Source organism: Lissotriton vulgaris, chromosome 7 (assembly GCF_964263255.1).
Source record: "Lissotriton vulgaris chromosome 7, aLisVul1.2, whole genome shotgun sequence".
NCBI classification, from domain to species: Eukaryota; Metazoa; Chordata; class Amphibia; order Caudata; family Salamandridae; genus Lissotriton; species Lissotriton vulgaris.
In genome coordinates, this window is record NC_141695.1 from 1,149,272,378 (window position 1) to 1,149,291,917 (window position 19,540).

Genomic DNA, 19,540 nt, shown 5'->3' on the forward strand with positions numbered 1-19,540 from the left:
AACTCTATGCTCCTGGGGATCTACTCCTGCCCTAATCTCTGTTCAGTGTGGGTTGTGCACAGATGCTACCACTTTAAAAACTGGGATATCAAAGTGTGTCAAAGTTTCACTTAGAGGGAGAGAGAGCTATTTAGTTTTTGTTGTACCAACCCCATTTGTTTCAGAACTAAACACATAGAGGCATAGCAGACAGTTCCAAAGTTGAACTAATTTGTATCTTATCCTCACTGGCTTGGATGCAGGTGGGAATAAGATGGACAGGAAATCTCGCCCACTTTTCATTGCATGCTTCATCATTGGTGACCCGCTCAGATCCTGCAGCTGATCGCCAGGGTGACCTCAACCTGGAAATACATGCCTCCTGAGGGAAAATCTCCATTTGGTCAGCTTTTAATACTTTGAAAGAAACTGCTCCAAATGGACGAACTTCAGGAAACATGTAGATATACTTGCACAGAAGAATCAAAGTTATCCTGTAGGCATCACAAAGAAAGCATTTAAAAGAGCAACCAATAACAATGGGAGGTTCTTCTTGAAAATTGCAATAAACCTGAATTAGATAAACTGATATGCATTATAAATTGGAGTACTCTGCAACAATACATATTGAGGCACCCTTTTATTCAGGAAATATATCCCTGGAAAAACTAATATGTTCATTCAGAAGAGGTGCGGTTTGCGAGACTAGCTAGTGCATACACGAACAAAGACTAGCTTACAGAATAATACCTCTAACACTCTGTGGGCTTTACCACACGTGACAGGGCATTTTCCCTGTGGAAAGAGCAGTGTACATGTCCTCATATAAAAGCCATGAAAACTATCGCTCTAGGCACGGATAGTCCATAGGTACTCATGAAACACACCAACTTTAATTCTAGTAACATGGCGTGTATTTGATCACCTGCCTCTGTTGTCTTAGATATATTAAGATGATGTCTTAGAAGGGATGCACACACATCTGTGAACACAAATGCACCATTACACATAAGAAATTCTCTAAAAATGACAAACCAATTTCTGGAAGACGGACATACTGAGTATGACATTCAACTGGTTGTCATAGAACAACTATCTGGAAAGTGCATTGCCATTTCAAGATTCCTGCAGGACAGGTAACAATGGGGGATATATAGACTAGGTACACTTATAACAGGAATGAATAACGACATCCCATCAACGTGGATAAGTAAAAAGTTATAAGCACAAGTTCCATTCTTGATAATATATATTTTGGACCCAGAGTAACAATTGAGGTTTCCAAGTTCAAACTGCATCTCAGTGTTTGTCTCTGATTAGAAATAAACAAGAATGAGTCTTGTATTTGCAGACAATCAATCACTTGCTGTGAATCAATATCACAGGGTCTATTATAATGGTGGGCGGATCGGGCGGTGGCGATCCGCCAGCCATTATCCACCGCCAGCATGCAATTTACCCCCCGCCTGATTATGTTGGCGGGGGGGTAACACGGGGGATGGGAAGTCCATCTGCCGCTTTTCCGCCCGGTCGATGAGTCGACCGGGCGAAAAAGGTTTGAATATGGTGACAGTGTCTGTTAGACACTGCCATCCATATCACTATGCATGCAGGGATCAGCCTTCCGTGCCGCCATGAAAAGGAATGCAGATTTTGCAGGTGGAGGCCCTTTGCGGGCCCCCAGGATATTGGGGAGGGTGGGGGGGCACATGGGGGGTACCTATGGTAAGCCCCCTGCATTTGCATGCACAGCATTGTGGCTTGCTGTGCAGTGTGCACCACCCGCCACAATGATGTGAATGGGGGATTCCACCGCCACCTTGGTGGTGGCATCCTAATTGCCGGTGTGGGACCCAGCACCGCACCGCCCGCCATTCTAATAGGCCGCCACATGGTTTAAATATTTTTTCCTCTTCTTTTGGAACAATTATAAACTCTAGACAACTAGATAAGAGTTATTAGCTGCAATTAAGTTATTGATGAGGTCTATATAAAGGGGACCATGCACACCATAGTGGTCTCGATGACAAGCAAAGTAACATGATAATGTCACACGTATGACGCACACTCTATCATCATGATGACTTAGCCACCATCTGAAGATCCAGGCAGTGTATTAAGCTGCTGTTCCATCTCAAGCACATACAGATCTATGGAGACAAAGGGTAAATACGTGAAATGCTGGCAGTGGATCCTTGATAAAGTCAATTATATCTGATACACAAACTGATTTTTTCCACCAGGCTTAGTGATTCCTGAAACTGCCACTTTCCTAATTCTCTTGATTTGTGTGCCTACAGCGTTTTACTATGGGAGGCTGCTTCCTGTGTGCCCCCCATGGGGCCAGTTAACAGTGCTATTTAAGATAAGACCAAGAATCCTAATATGGCAACTTTCAAATACCTAAATATGTTTGCGTATGTCATGCATGTAGGTTTTATCACTGTGCGCTTGCAGTGCTTCGCAAGACTGCACGTGCATGCTAGGGATAATTACTCTGGACTTGTGCCTATGAATAATTATGAATGTACTAATCTCTTACCCCACAAGGATGCTACGAAGGAAAGGCAGTCATGTTAAGTATGACAAATGCATGCCTGGCATGCTGTGAACGAATGTCGTAATATGAATGATCGCTTTTGAAATAGGCAAAGACTTTATAGACTGGATTGCGGTCTTGAAGAAACTTGTTAAAATGTTATGGCACTTACGTTGGCTGAAACATGTAGACCATTTTTGATGTGGAAATAATAGAAACCCTTAGGCAGCACATAGGCTTTTGATCTTATCCCTGGGACCCACAATAAAGACAGCCAGGCTACGGATACCTAGAGATAATTTTAATCTCATAGAGGTCCTGTTCCCATCAGAAAATGTATCTTAAGTGCTAAATGACCAGGCTGAACCCACCCTAAAAATAAATTGCAGGATGTGGATGGGTTACTAGTGATAAATCATACCACAGAATGTGGGTTTAGGTAGTTGGTCCATAAGAGTTACGCCTCTAAGCATGGAGCTCTGAAGCAGGTACCTGTTAGTACAACTTCTCAACTGTCTGCTGTACCTCTGTGTATTCAATTAACTAAAGTGTGCCCCCAAGAGACACTGGGGCTCCACGTAAACACTTCCGAGCTACGGAGAGATCATACAACCACCTATTTCCTTGCTACTTGATCCAGAGCTGCTGAATCACTACACCTTGCTTTGTAGTTGGGTAGTCTTCAAACCCACTCACCACCAAGATGGAGTGCCATAGGACCATCACCTGGGGTGCCAGAGCTAAAACAAGCCATATCAGTCCTTAATATAATGATAAAGCAGCACAAGCCTCCTTTTTTCCAGGACAGTAACCAACTTGGGATTTGTGGAATAGGGAATTAACCTTAGGGACATTTCCTTTAATGCCAAGGCTGCCCAGGGGACCACGTAGGGGACCCTCCAACAGAGCGGCCGCCTTAGTGCCACAGGATGACACAGGAGTCAGCAGACTACTCTCCCTGGGCTAGGAACCAGGGGGACAGCTGGTTTCGTCACTTCCGGCCGTGGGGGGGGGGGGGTACGCGAGGGGGGAGGAGGGGGACAAGGGTGCAAATGCCTTCCCCCGCCCACTGTGCCGTCTCTTGACCGCTGTCCTTCTCGCTGTTTCCCGCCCTACCACTTACCCTGCGGACGGCCAAAGGGTGGTAGAGGGAGGGGAAGAATCTAACTTATTGTTTTGTGTTGCAGGATTGTGTACCAGCAATCGTTTTCAGTTTTTCGTTTGGTATACGTGTATTATGCTTATTGAAGTGTTACTTCTTTTCAAGTAACAACCCTGGCTGGACATATTATTTGTTTTGTGTTACACTGTATCAGGCTGAAGCCTGCACGCAGCCTCTCAGGAGCTGGACCTTGGCCGGTCATCCAAACTAGCCTTCGCAGTCTTTGGAAGCCTTTCTTTTGTTGTCACCCAAGACAGCTTTATCCTTGTAAGTAGGAATCAAATGGTCCCATTGTACTATACAGCCTCATATATCTGAGAAAAGGACAGATGTCATGCCAGTCATGGTTGTGAGGAACTAGACTCAGGAGCAACGCAGCTGGGACACCACTACCTCCCTTGAAGTGTGTCCGCCCTCAAAGGTGTTTTAAAGTTTTGTACAGAATTTAATAAAACACAAAGAAACTATATCTTCATGCAGAATTTGGCACATTTTAACTGGATTTGACTTATTATCAAATTGTTAAGTCACCGTAACTCAAGTGTGCTCTCAACAAGGATTTCTTCCTTACATTCCACCTGTCCTGTATGATTCAGAACTTGATTCCTTGTTAAATGGGTTGATAAATGGATCACTTTTGTATGTTATCACCTCTTCACCCCTTTCTTTGTCCTGCTCCGCCTGTAGATGAAAGGCTAGGAGGAAAAAGGAAAAGTAGTGCAAGGCTAATGGAGGATGAATGTTGAATGATTGGGCAGAGCTAACACGGTAGAACCCTTCAGCTGTGATCTGCTTTTAGTTCATCAATCACTGCACCAGAGACTTTGGCGTTCTACCAATGTATAATGTATTTATTCCCGACCTGTATTAATAACGCATCCGGGGTATTGACTATCAACGTATCACCAAGGATGTTCGGGAGAGTGAACATAGTAAACATGCTCTCCCCTTTGTAGGCTTGGCTTGGCGATAGGTTGGTAGTTTATACTATGAATATTATATAAATTCAGGTCGGTGGTCTACAACTGCAGATGTCTGCGCCTCCCCTCTAAATACACATTACTGCATTTGTGTACGTCTTGGGTTTTCACACTTCTCTGCTCTGGGCACAGGCTGTGTTTTCCGCTTTCGCTGATAAACTGCAGCTGTTATGGAAACAGCAGAGGCCGGGGGCTGCTGGAATCCCCGCCAATACTTCTGCTCCAGCTGTCTGCCTGAGAGAAGGAACTGTCACCTGTTCCAGCCTCTTCCAGCCTCCTCCACCCAGTCGCTGCCTTCCCCAGCCGACCCATCTCGAAGTAGAGAACCCCTCCCCGCTGTGTTTTCTCCCCCTTCTCTCTCTATCCGGATGTACCTCGACTTTCCCGTACCTCATAGCGCCTCCGGTATATTCGCTGGTTTCTTCATTACGTTTCTTGACGACCATCTACCCTCACTAATGCAGGGGCGGCCATAGGCATGTGCAAGCTGTGCACCTGCACAGGGCCACCAAACCCCAGGCGCCGCCACCCAATATATATCCTTAATATAAAAATCCTCTGAGGATGGATACATATTTGTGTGGCTGCCCCTGGCTGGGATTTGGCGGCCTCCGACTCTGTTCCACTTCCAAACACCCTGACCACCCCCTCTTCACTGGTCTCTGCCCTGCCCCGCCCGGACCCCCTCTTCCGGGGCCCTCTACCCACGCTTCCTGCCCAGGGCCGCCATGAGCCTAGAGCCATCCCTGACTGATGTCCCCCAGCTGCCTCGCCTTGGCTTACTCGTTCGCCACCAACATACTTCAACAAGCATTTACAATGCAATGGTCTCAGCATTTTTAACGTTAGACCTATTGGCATTGCTCATGACATTATTTTTATTTATGATGTTTTTAAAAAAATACATAAATAAATGGCATTGTCATTTACAATGCCAATAGCAGGGCAGGAGAGCAAGCACAAGCAACGAGGGAGCAGGACAGCAAGCACAAGCAACGAGGGGGGGGGAGAACAGTAAGCACGAGCAACAAGGGGGGGCAGGACAGCAAGCACAAGCAATGAGGGGGGCAGGGGAGCAAGCACAAGCAACGAGGGGGCAGGACAGCAAGCACAAGCAATGAGGGGGGCAGGACAGCAAGCACAAGCAACGGGGGGCAGGGGAGCAAGCACATGCAACAAGGGGGGGGCGGACAGCAAGCACGAGCAACGGGGGCAGGGGAGCAAGCATGAGCAACGAGGGGGTAGGGGAGCAAGCACAAGCAACAAGGGGGGCAGGACAGCAAGCACAAGCAACGAGGGGAGGGAGGACAGCAAGCACGAGCAGCTGGGGGCAGGACAGCAAGCAAAAGCAACAAATGGGGCAGGAGAGCAAGCACGAGCAACGAGGGGTAGGGGAGCAAGGACAAGCAACAAGGGGGTAGGGGAGCAAGCACAAGCAACAAGGGGGGGCAGGACAGCAAGCACAAGCAACAAGGGGGGCAGGACAGCAAGCACAAGTAACGAGGGGGGGCAGGACAGCAAGCACAAGCAACGGGGGGAGGACAGCAAGCACTATCAACAAGGGGCGGCAGGACAGCAAGCATGAGCAACAGGTGGCAGGGGAGCAAGCACAAGTAACGAAGGGGGGCAGGGCAGCAAGCACAAGCAATGGGGGCAGGGGAGAAAGCACAAGCAACAAGGGGGGAGGACAGCAAGAACAACAGGACAGCGAGCACAAGCAACAGGGGACAGGGGAGGAAGCACAAGCAACGAGGGGGGGAGGACAGCAAGAACGAGAAATGAGGGGGGGCAGGACAGCAAGCACGAGCAACGGGGGCAGGGGAGCAAGCATGAGCAGCGGGGTGGGGCAGGGGAGCAAGCACAAGCAATGAGGGGGGAAGGACAGCAAGCACGAGCAACAAGGGGGGGCAGGACAGCAAGCACAAGCAACGGGGGGAACACAGCAAGCACAAGTAACTAGGGGGGCAGGACAGCAAGCACAAGCAACGGGGGGCAGGACAGTAAGCACAAGCAACGGGGGAGGACAGCAAGCACGAGCAACAAGGGGGGGCAGGACAGCAAGCACAAGCAACGGGGGGAACACAGCAAGCACAAGTAACTAGGGGGGCCAGGACAGCAAGCACAAGCAACGGGGGGCAGGACAGTAAGCACAAGCAACGGGGGAGGACAGCAAGCACAATCAACGAGGGGGGCAGGGGAGCAAGCACAAGCAATGAAGGGGGCAGGACAGCAAGCACAAGCAACGGCGGGCAAGGGAGCAAGCACAAGCAACGAGGGGGGAGGACAGCAAGCACGACAGGACAGCGAGCACAAGCAACGGGGGACATGGGAGCAAGCACAAGCAACGAGGGGGAGCACAGCAAGCACGAGAAACGAGGGGGGCAGGACAGGAGGCACAAGCAACGGGGGCAGGGGAGCAAGCACGAGCAATGGTGGTGGGGAGAGGGGAGGAAGCACAAGCAATAAGAGGGGAAGGACAGCAAGTACGAGCAACGAGGGGGCAGGACAGCAAGGGGGGGCAGGACAGTGAGCACAAGCAACGGGGGGCAGGGGAGAAAGCACAAGCAACGAGGGGGGAGGACAGCAAGCACGAGCAACGAGGGGGGAAGGACAGCAAGGGGGGCAGGACAGCGAGAGCAAGCAACGGGGGCAGGGGAGCAAGCACAAGCAACGAGGGGGGGAGGACAGCAAGCACGAGGAACAGGGGGCAGGACAGCAAGGGAGGGCAGGACAGTGAGCACAAGCAACAGGGGGGCAGAGAAGCAAGCACAAGCATCGAGGGGGGAGGACAGCAAGCACGAGCAACGAGGGGGGGCAGGATAGCAAGCACGAGCAACAGGGGGCAGGGGAGCAAGCACAAGCAAATGCCGCGCAGACAGGACCCTCTCCCCCTTGACCCAATGATCGGTGCTGCCTGGACGTTGTTTTGCAAAGGTGAGGGTTTATCCTCTCGGTCTACCCCCCTCTTTCTACCCCCTGGGTTCTCCACCAGGTGCTTGGTGGCCGGGTGCTCCTGGAGTGGGTTGCGGGCCCGGGACCAGGGCGGTTGCTGGCTCCGTGGTGGCTTGAGGTGAGACATGGGCTTGCGGGGGGGGGGGGGGGTTGGGTGGGTCCGTTGTGCTATGATTGTTTGCGGCCGGGTCCTGCTCTGTGTGCTGGCCGGGGCTCTGTGCAGCATTTCCTGTCGGGGTAAGGGTCTTATTTGGAAATCGTTGCACAACCTTTTCCTGTCGCTGTAAGGGTCTTATTTGGAAATCGTTGCACAACCTACCCTGTAGCGCGATTTATTGATTTTAGGGGTATGTGTGTACTTTTTGTATTGGGCCGGCTGCCCGTTGTGTTGGGCCTGACCACAATTTGGTAAACGCAGGACTGTTTCTGGGAGACCATGCCCGTATGATTGCTGTGATCGGGGAGGCCCTCTCCTTTTTTCGGGCAGTGGTGCTGCCACGTGACTGATGGGCTCCCGCGGAGTTGGTTGGCGGGCCCTGGGGGGCCTTCTCCTCGCCCCGGCGGTAGTGCTGTCCACGGGGTAGGACTAGTGGTCGGCTGGCATGTGAAATCTGACAAAATCTATGTACATAGACAGCATTCATTTCACTTCTTCTCCCACTCCTCTCCCTGTGGGCACCATGGATACTGTAAATTATTGACCGTATCACCCTGCCAGTATGAACCCGTACCCCTGTGCATATGTACGGCCATTCTAGGCACCATGGCCCTTTTTACCCATTAGAATCCCCAGCTTCCCTCCTGCGCGTATCTTGCACCCCCTCTCTCATGTATAGGCCATGAAACCCGCTCCCTCTACGCGATCCTGATGTGAAAGGTAACCCTCCTGCTTGACCCAGGCCTTCCCCATTTCCCTCTCGAAGAAGCATCCTTCGCCTCAGCCGACATAGCCCCCCCCCCCCCCAGTTGTATCTGGCTGCCCCTGTTCTCCCATGTACAGGTCATAAGATCTCTCTCTCTCACTGCGCGACTCTAGCCCTGCACGCACCCTGACCCCCTCCTTCTCCTCACATGAACAAGTCATAAACCCTCTTCTTCCGCAAAAGCCTTGTCCTTGAGAGTCACGGCCGCGCCTGACCAGCACCTCCTTCCCTTCCATGAATGCCCCTCTATTGACGAGCCCTCCCTCCGCGCTCGATTGTCCACGCAGGCATGAATACCACTCCTTTGATGACCCCTTCCCCCGAGTCCGGCTGACCACACATGTCCGAGGCCATCGCCTAAGCCAGGAGATACCATTTACTGCCCTTATTGTATGCCTAGCCACCCCACCCCCTGGGCCATGATCAGGCGCACACATCCTACGACACACTCAGCTGCATGATTGCCCTCCCCTCTTATCAGCAGGTCAAGGGTCCCCATTGTGAATGTATGTGGAATAGGATCATCACGAGGATTATAGGAATGTTTCCCTTTTGCGACACATTGACCTGATTGTATCATCAAATGTTCTGCAAATGTATAAAAGCCGGAGTCTCACGCTCACTTGTTAGAGCACCTCCCGAAAGACACTGTGTTTCGTGTCCGAAATGACATGCTCTCCTCATGAGAAATAAACTCTGTTCTTGATTCCTGCTCCCAGCGCCCGTCTCTTTATTTGATAATTATTCAGAATGGGAACTGAGAGGCGGTTTGCGCCAGCAGCCTGGGCATCGTTAGAATTATGGGCTCACTTTCCACAATTGGCGTCCCAACGCGGGGTCCATCAGTGACATAGGGTTCGGTAAGAGAGATCCAGACGAAAAAGTGAACGTCTAAAATGATCGGGGTATGCCTGCCTTGAGAGGGCCCTAGCCCGGCTGCCGATCGACAGAACTTCACCAATTCTGAACGGACCTCTCTTGAGTGACCTATTGTCCTGACTGGAAACCCACGGGAATGCTACATGGAGTAAGAGAACGATCGGGCGCTGGAGGAAGGAGTCGAAGAACTGTCCGTATGGTCCGGTCCGGGTAAGATTAAGTAGGGTGTTTTTACGCCTGATTGGTAGGGTGGTTCTATCCACCTGATTGATTGATTGATTGTATTGAAATCGGTATTTGTATACTGATATTGTATTGGTTGGTATTGGTTCATTTAGCTTTGAGGGCTACTTGACATATTGGTTCTCTTCTGAGAACGAGACATTCTCTGTTTGCAAACAGCGGCGAATAGGAACGTCGTCCCTCCTTGCAGATAGAGAAGGGTAGGTAATGCAGACTTTTGTCCCCGTTGTAATCCGTCATGCCTACTTTTCTCCCCACTGATTGTTTGAAATCGATTAATAATCGATTGTTGCTTTTTGAGATCTTCCCTGTCTACAAACTGAGACGAATAGAAATATTCTGTCTTCCTTTTTGGATAGCGAAGGGCAGGTAATGCAGACATTTGTCCCCGTTGTAATCCGTCATGCCTGTTTTTCTCCCCACTGATTGGTTGGTTGCCTGGACATTGTTGTTCCAGGGATTGTTTCGTTTGAGGTATTTTCTATTTGCAAACAACGTGAAATAGAAACACTCTGTCTAGTCTTTGCAAGTAGAAAAGGGTAGGTTATGCCCCTTTGTGAATTCGTCAGTCCTACCCACTCCCCACTGGTTGGTTATTGTGGGGTAGCTCGCATGGTCCGCCCAGGAGACTACTCTTATGGAGGACATATGCTCTCTACTCATGGGCCATTTAATAGAAATAGACCGACTGGTCCGTCCAGGAGGCTACCCTAGTAAGTGGAAGTACATCGCTGGGTCTGTCCAGGATGATACCCTAATGAAGGAATATATGTTCCCCTTTTGATCGATAATCTCGTTCCACCCCGGACCATTTATTGGAGGGGACTCGTCTGGTCCGTCCAGATGTACCCCCCTAGTGAAAAGGACACATAAAAATATGGAGTGATCACCGTTCCCTACTAACAAAAAGCTTTAGCTCGAAACACGCTAAGGAAGAGAAAGAAAAATAAAAAGAAATCAGGCTAAGTCAGTAACCCCCTGATGAGCTTTTGACTTCACCAAAAATAAGAAACATTAGAAGTAGTTCGTAATAAGAAATGTAAAATGGCGAAAAGATTCGATATCAGAACATAGCCACGAGGTAGCTAGGCTTCACTGCCTGTTCCTGTTCCCAACATGTCTGCCTCATTGCCCGCCCCGCCCAAATAACGGTCACATGAAATAGAAACAACTCAATAGGTACCTACCCCCATTCCGGAAGCTCCCGAAGTGCAACAGGCCCGCGGTTACGCCCATCCGGAAGGCGAGGCCTGGAGGCACGAGGGACTCGCCTGCCCACGGTCAGAAGGAGACGATGTTGGGCAGGCGGTCCAAAAAGGATGACAAGGACCTCTCCGTCTTCTCCCTTCTGCCGCCCTGCAGGCCGCGGGGGGAGAGGGGGCTGTCTTGCCTCGGCCACCGACCACCCCTCTCTCTCACCCGATCCGGCCTTTGCCAAAGGCCAACGCCAAGGCAAGAACGGCGGCGAATCAAGTAGTCCCGCCACATGCCAAATTCACCGCCTGCCTTCATAGGTATAGGCAGTCCTGCCACATTCCACGCTCCCTGGAGAGTTGAAGGTAGTCCCGCCACATGTCGCCGAGGGAAGGGGGGGGGCTGTCTTGCCTCAGCCGCCGACCACCCCCCCCCCATCATCAATGGCTGGCACGGCCGATGTCGAAAACGATGGAGCCGGGGAACGGCGCGGGGTCGCTGGAAGGGGGAGGTGCCGCGAACGACCCTCCCCCACCTCCCTCCAGGTGGAGGCTTCCAGCGACACCCCAACACTCTTCGCTTAAGGGTCAACATCAAAAAGAGGTCTTCTGCCCAGGACGGGCACACGCTCCATATCGCCTCTCCTCGACCTTGAAGATTCTATAAGAGCCGGGGGGCCCCCGACCCTCTGCATGGGTGCCCCCGTCCCCTTCGCTGGGAACCACGACAGCGGTGCTGCTCCTGCCGGCACCAGACTTGGATCGGAAATGGCTAAGATGCCGCCACGGCACAGGCTTGTTCAGTTCCGGAGGAACACCAGAATGACCCGGTAGGAAAATTGTTGCCGCCCTTCCCACTCTTTGACTCATGGTCCATATTGTTAGACTGTTAACCACACTGCACGAGACTTTCTGAACTGCCAATGGAAAGTTCTGGGCCAACCTTGCGAGACTAGAGACACTCTGACTGTGCTAGAACTCGCCTGACCCCACCCAAAATGGCGCCGACGCAAAATGTGACGTTTTTAATGAACTTTGTTGCACCCTGATCGCACAAGCTTTTTGCACCGAGATATATATAACGTTTGGATAATGAAAGTAAATATGAAGGGTATTGAGTATGTGCTTGAACAATGAATTGACTTAAGGGTGGGTACTGTTTATGAGTTGGGAAATGAATTGGTATAAATGAATGATCATTGGACGATGTATTTATGAACGTATTTAAGATGAATTACTGACATGCATCATACTTGCTCTGTAGGAGAGTTTAATATGACTTTATTGCACTGCCGCACTTTATACAATGAACTGCCACCAGCTTCGTTCTTCCCATGCACAGTTCCAATCTGCTCCGTGGCTAGCCCACCGGGTTGTAGGCCTGTATTTATGTGTCAACCCTCTTTATTAAAGGTATTTTGGAAACGAAAGCATCGTTGTAGCGGATTGCATTAATGAGTTTTAAATGTATTGCTATTATGAGCAACGAGAAAGTATGATGAAGGCTAAAGGTTAAAAAGGACCCGATATTTAGCAGCCACACTATGTGTGACAGGCAGCCGGAAAGGTGCTTTAGAAGCCCTGAAACGACACCACAGAAATGCCACCTGACCGCCACCCTTGTACCCGGTCAAAAGAGGTTACGACCAAGTAGCTCATGTCGCACAGATCGTCAACGATTATCTGTCTGACCTCTCTGGTCCATCTGGGCTTAAACGCCGTGATGGTAGGGAAATGCACTGCGTGAAAATAGGTCGAGTATGTGGTAGGTAAAACGTTTCCGGATTACTGCACGTTGATGAGGTTTTGAATGTTGCCCCCACCCCTTCTTTTTCCTCCCTTCTGCAGGTCACGTCGGAACACTGGCTGATGTATGGATGGACGACGACCGAACCGCCGACGAGAGGGGGAGAAGGGGAATGTGAGCATGGTCCTTAGGACAAATAAAAGTTTTTTAAAGGACGTAGACTTAAACATGACTGTTCCTCCTTAGAGCATAGCAATGGGAGGATGGACTGACATAGAGACTGGACAGGTACTGAGTGACAAAAATAAATCGACTAGAAAAGGCGCGTTAGATGAAATGACTGGACGTTTTGACTAGGTAGGGAAAGGACAAAAAGAAAAATTGTACGGGTAAGGGTTGCCACGGCACCATCCGCCTAGGAAGTTAGAAATGTCGCCGATGTTCAAAATGCACTACTCCCTTTCTCACACTCTTGCAGATATAGCCAAGCTGTCCGACTGTTTTCCCGATCAATACTTGCCGTTGCCTCAGCCTGGAGAACTTCCCACCAAAGGAGGGAACAGAAAAATGGTTTTAGATCCAACCATGGGTAACTAGCGCGACCAGGTTAATTTCTGATCAACTAAATGGAGGTGTGAGTATTGGTAATTGGGGACGCTCGCAGGCGTGACAAACGAGAAGGAAAAGGGGGGAAGGGCAGAAAGAGCTAAGCGCGTAGATAAATAGGATAGTAAAGATATGTAGGATATATATATAAAAAACAGATGTTGTAGACTAACAATTGTTTCCCGTCTTGTTGTGAATGTCTTGTCTATGTGTAATACATGTGCCGTCTTCCCTGTCTGAGTTTGTGTGTGTGTAACGTACGAATATACGTCTCCCCTCTGTCTATATCTGCATGTTACCTGACCTTTGCTGTTCCGTGTTGTGAGCGCACTAAATGACCTATTTTCGTACACGTCTCTCTCTCTCTCTCTCTCTCTCTTTCTCTCTCTCTCTCTCTACATGTCATACGTGTACAGAATGGCTCGTTTAGATTGCGGACGACTCTCACTCTCTACGGGAGTCTCCCTATTTTCTCTCCCTTTTTGTACCCCACCGGTACCAGTCTGATTTGATACGTATTTGAACACGAAGGTGTTCAGCGAAATTGACCAAAACTAAAATGACTGTATCTTGCCATGTTACTGCCTCTCCTTTCTGCAAAATGAATGAACTTGAATTGGCTAAGAAGGAAAGGACAGGTAAGACGACTAAAGTCCCCCAAATCAGGCCATTTCTAGGGGAACTGTATGTCAATGGCATCCTATGTCTGTTCTTCAGAGACGAACGCCAACGTCTAGATTGACACCCAATACCCAGATTGCCCCACCCCTTTGCACCCAAGCGCAAGCGCCCGAAGCATCCCCGCCCCATTTTTGATAGAACCGCTTCCGTTGTCCCAGGTATAAACATAATGACCATGGGTAGCTGCTGACCCTTGAGGAAATGTTGTTTTGCCCGATTCTCGACGATAGCACCCCCACCCTGTCTGAAAATGTTGGCCAGTCCTGAAGGGAAATGCTCCGTAATGTCGAATATGATGTAACACACAGTTGATGGGAATGTCATTTGTCCTCACATGAGTTATAAACAGGACAATGAATAAACATGCCATAAATTCAGTAGGAATGCTGACACATGCACTGCTTGGTAATAGGACCTCTGACTGTGACCAATGAGCGTATCTCCCAACTGCGTAGAATTGAGGGAGGAATTCACTTGCGTAGATATCTTCTTCTGCCATTTCTCTAAAACATTGTCTTGTACCCATTCAAAGATTCACGATCACCGGAGGAGATGGGTCGGATGTGACATACAGCCTGGCTACAGATCTTGGGACACGTGTGACCTCGACTGAAGGTGGAGCTGCAGAGCAACAAGATACGGACGAGACAGCACTTTCAACGTGGAAAATGAAAAATGACGGGCTGCTCTGAAGCCCTCCGTCTGCTAACCCACGTGTGCCTGGAGTCTCCGTCCCCCTTCTTTTGGGCCCGATTGATGGGCCTGCCTGCTTGTTATCCTTTGCTCCCTTGGTCCCTTTTGTGTGTCCCAGGAACACTGACCCAACTCCGCTCACTCTCCCTCTCCTATCGGCTATTTGAACAACATTCACCCACCTTCCCACGTGACTTTTTGCCAAAGGAAAGAACTGCAATTTTATGGGAAGAGGGTGTTGCCATAGAACTCTAGGTGCCGAGCATAAGGCGCCGCCAAACGGACTGTTTAAGGAACAGGACTGTGGTCTAACAGCAGAGGACTGACCGCACCCTGCAACGCGCAAGGATAGAACCGAGCTGGACCCATAGCTCCATCGCCGGTGCTCAACAGCGCCAACGACAAGCACTGGGATTAGAGCCTACCAGTGATGGCTCGCTGATAAAAAGACACTGTGACGAAGAAATACTGTGTATCGAACTGAATTCCGCTCTCAACTACCTGGTCAAACTGTTCATTGGTCACATTTTTAAGTTAGAAAGATTTATGCTATGTAATGCGTTTAATTGTCAGGAGCACACCGAAAATGTAATTCCCTATGTACTGCAATCCGCCCACCACCTTCACTGCCTATGATTATACGCCACATGTTAGTATTACCAAAATGCTAATTCATCAACAATGCCTGCCTACCTGTAAACCCGTCAGTTGCAGAAATGATTGCTGCTATGTAAAAAGGGGCGACTGTGAAATCTGACAAAATCTATGTACATAGACAGCATTCATTTCACTTCTTCTCCCACTCCTCTCCCTGTGGGCACCATGGATACTGTAAATTATTGACCGTATCACCCTGCCAGTATGAACCCGTACCCCTGTGCATATGTACGGCCATTCTAGGCACCATGGCCCTTTTTACCCATTAGAATCCCCAGCTTCCCTCCTGCGCGTATCTTGCACCCCCTCTCTCATGTATAGGCCATGACACCCGCTCCCTCTACGCGATCCTGATGTGAAAGGTAACCCTCCTGCTTGACCCAGGCCTTCCCCATTTCCCTCTCGAAGAAGCATCCTTCGCCTCAGCCGACATAGCCCCCCCCCCCCCAGTTGTATCTGGCTGCCCCTGTTCTCCCATGTACAGGTCATAAGATCTCTCTCTCTCACTGCGCGACTCTAGCCCTGCACGCACCCTGACCCCCTCCTTCTCCTCACATGAACAAGTCATAAACCCTCTTCTTCCGCAAAAGCCTTGTCCTTGAGAGTCACGGCCGCGCCTGACCAGCACCTCCTTCCCTTCCATGAATGACCCTCTATTGACGAGCCCTCCCTCCGCGCTCGATTGTCCACGCAGGCATGAATACCACTCCTTTGATGACCCCTTCCCCCGAGTCCGGCTGACCACACATGTCCGAGGCCATCGCCTAAGCCAGGAGATACCATTTACTGCCCTTATTGTATGCCTAGCCACCCCACCCCCTGGGCCATGATCAGGCGCACACATCCTACGACACACTCAGCTGCATGATTGCCCTCCCCTCTTATCAGCAGGTCAAGGGTCCCCATTGTGAATGTATGTGGAATAGGATCATCACGAGGATTATAGGAATGTTTCCCTTTTGCGACACATTGACCTGATTGTATCATCAAATGTTCTGCAAATGTATAAAAGCCGGAGTCTCACGCTCACTTGTTAGAGCACCTCCCGAAAGACACTGTGTTTCGTGTCCGAAATGACATGCTCTCCTCATGAGAAATAAACTCTGTTCTTGATTCCTGCTCCCAGCGCCCGTCTCTTTATTTGATAATTATTCAGAATGGGAACTGAGAGGCGGTTTGCGCCAGCAGCCTGGGCATCGTTAGAATTATGGGCTCACTTTCCACAGGCATGTTCCATGACCGCAGGGTCGGGCGAGCTTGGGGGGAGCTGGTGATGCCTTCTGGTGTGCGGGGCAAGGGTCCAGTCGGGTCTCCTAGCGGTACGGCCTTCCCCCGCGTTGTGGGGGGAGCATGTTGTGGTTTGGTGCTTCGGGTGGTGGGGGGGGAAGCTCTGCTTGCTGGCGTCGTGCTGGTTGCGTCCACTCACCTCGGGTGAGTCGGGGTGTCGGGTTGCGCTGGGGTGGTCGTCCTTCCGTTCCTGTCTGGCCGGGTTCCGGGGAGGAGCGGCGGCAGGCGCTCGAGGTGTCATGGCTGGGTTGGGCTTGCAGGCGGGGGGGGCTCCTTCCGAAGGCCAGGGGATGTCATGTGCAGGCTGCCCGCCACAGCGGCGCTTACCGACAGAGATGGGGGGGAGGGCGGGGTTTAGAGCGCATGCGTGTTCACATGATGCCGGAGCCAGGTAAAGTAGAGACACGGGTTAGGGCACAATTTTGCAGAGGCTGTAAGCGATTGGCAGACGCCCGAGCGCAGGTACGTACGGACGTCTCTGAGCGTGTAGCTGAATAAAACCAGAGTGAGCTCTTAATTGAAAGTGTCCAATGGATTTTTTTACAGTTCGAAGACATCGTCGTTCCGTGGGGCACCAATCAGGGAGATCTCGGACTGCGGCAGGCTCCGACTGACAGAGAGGGGGGGGACCGTGAGCGGGGTGATGCGGTATCCATATCACCTGTTGTCTGCTCACGCTGCCTGCACGCGCCAGTCAGACCTCTGATTGGTTAATAAGGAAGACCAATGGTAGTGTCTTTGGGGAGTTTTAAACCAATCAGAGAGCCGACTTGAGCGTGCAGGCAGCGTGATGAGGGGCGTGCTCTCTCCCGATGACGTCAGGGAGAGAAAGAAGAGAGAAAAAACACCCCTGAATCGGGAAAAGATGGGGCTTAAAGGGAGTGACGCCCCTCTCCTCCAATGGCTGGCCAGCATTTATGAGGCCAGCCAAAGGAGAAGAGGGGCGGGTTCAAGCCCCCATACCAAGAATCATTAAATCTCTGACTGAGACTGCGCAAGCGCAGCCTACGGTCCTCAACCTAAAAATTGCATAACCGTGGCCCTTCGTTCAATTCGTGTTTTCTCTCTATTTCCTGTCCTCCTTCGAATTCTTGTCCCCCAAAGCCGTCTCCGATATTTCAGTGGGCCTTACTGTGGCCGGGAAACAGGCACATGTCTGTTCAGTGCCTCAGTGGGCATTTGTCTCTGCATTGACAGAAACCAGCGCATCGTTTCGCTTTTGTTTGTAGTGGAGTTGATTTTAACAAGCATCTCTGAAACGCATAGCACATGCACAGCATGGGTAAAACCAGTACAGTAAAGGCAGCAGCAGCTCAAGTCTGTCCAGGGCACAAGTCCTCTAAAAAGAAGTGAGGAGGCGTACCAAGTTAGGGAGTATGCAAGTGGCATCATGATGCGTGATATCAGAGCATGGCATCAAGGCACAGCATCACAGGAAGTGGCATCGCAACCCATGACCTCACAGGAAGTGACATTACAAAAACTGCCATCAGATCTTAGCACCTCAAACTTATGTTTCATAGGTCTATCATTAGTATGTTTAAGCACATTATAGAGCATACTTACAAGACCTTTGCGCCACCGGTGTGTCATTTTTGTGACGCACTGGCAGCATAAGGTCACCCTGCGTGACTTTTCATGGCCTTCTAAATATGGGCCCCTTTCAAGCAATACTCTGCATGTGTGTTGCTGTGAGTGTTCCCACGCATTATCCATGGAACCTGACACATTCTCAGATTTACAATGTTTTGTAAAACTGTGAATATATCAGAATCCTACACCTCCCTAGGGGAGGCGTAGGAGTGGGGCAACAATGAGAAATACATTTATTTCTCCTTGTTTTTTCCTCTTTCCATGTGTGCTGCATTCACACATGGAAAGAGGAAAAGGGCATTGATGATTATTTTTGCGCACTAAGGTATCCCTTTCTGCACAAAAACAATCATCCCTGCAATGCATGCACCCTTGCACCATAATGCAAGGGCCCTGAGCTGGTGCATGGCAGCCAATTGTGCACCTGCATAGGGGAAAGCACATGGATGCCTCGTATTGTTAATACGATGCATCCATGTGCTTTTAAAAGGACACATCTCTGGGCAGCAAAAAGCGTGTGCTGCATAATGTTTTTGTAAATTAGGCCCTACTGATTTAACAAGTGAGATTTTGCATCAGCGTAGTTTAAACAAAACAATAATAATGGTAAGATAACTTTTGAGGATAACGCATTTTCTGGAGAGATCTGTGTTTTGTCTAGTCACAGTTTTGAATCATAGTAGCATAGAGGGTAAATGTGTTTCCTGCAAAGCCCATCATCTAACATGTAGATGACAGATTTATTTAATACAGCTAGGTCAGTGGGTTACTGCTTTTAGCAGGGGATACTTTTCTTATTTGTGGTTCATACATTTTAATCCTTCTAATGTAGCACAGCAAGCTATGAAGGACATGTGACTCCTACAACTTTTAACACTCACTTTCTTATGTAACACATCCTGTGCATTGACTCACACATTTATGTGATTACTATTAATTTATAAGGTGTAAGTGTGATGCAAAGTGCTCTGACACCCAGCATTGGGATAAGTAGCACTATAAAAGAAATCAAACAAAATAATGGTATTTAAATTCTTATTTGTGTAAATACTGGGACAGACCAACGCATCTGACATTCTCACAGTATGTGCATATCTCTTATACATAGGAACTGAACAAAGTCAACAGCAGGCCTTTCTTAAATATCTGTGAAGTGATAAGTTGTGTACCTTTGTTTTCCCTTCCTTGCATTTTGGTGTGAGGCTCCAGATAGCTCCAAGCCAGAATAGTGGGACAAACGGAGGCCTGATTGCCCCTTTAAATTCAGCCTTTGTTAAAGGCCCAGCTGGATTCTGAAATATGGAAGCCCTCCCCAGCCTGCACGGTGCTACTCGGAAGGAAACTAGACAAGGTGCAGGTGCTGCAGAATGTGTCCTGGCGTCTAATAATTACACTGGGACAAGATCAGCACCATTCAGTGGGGCCC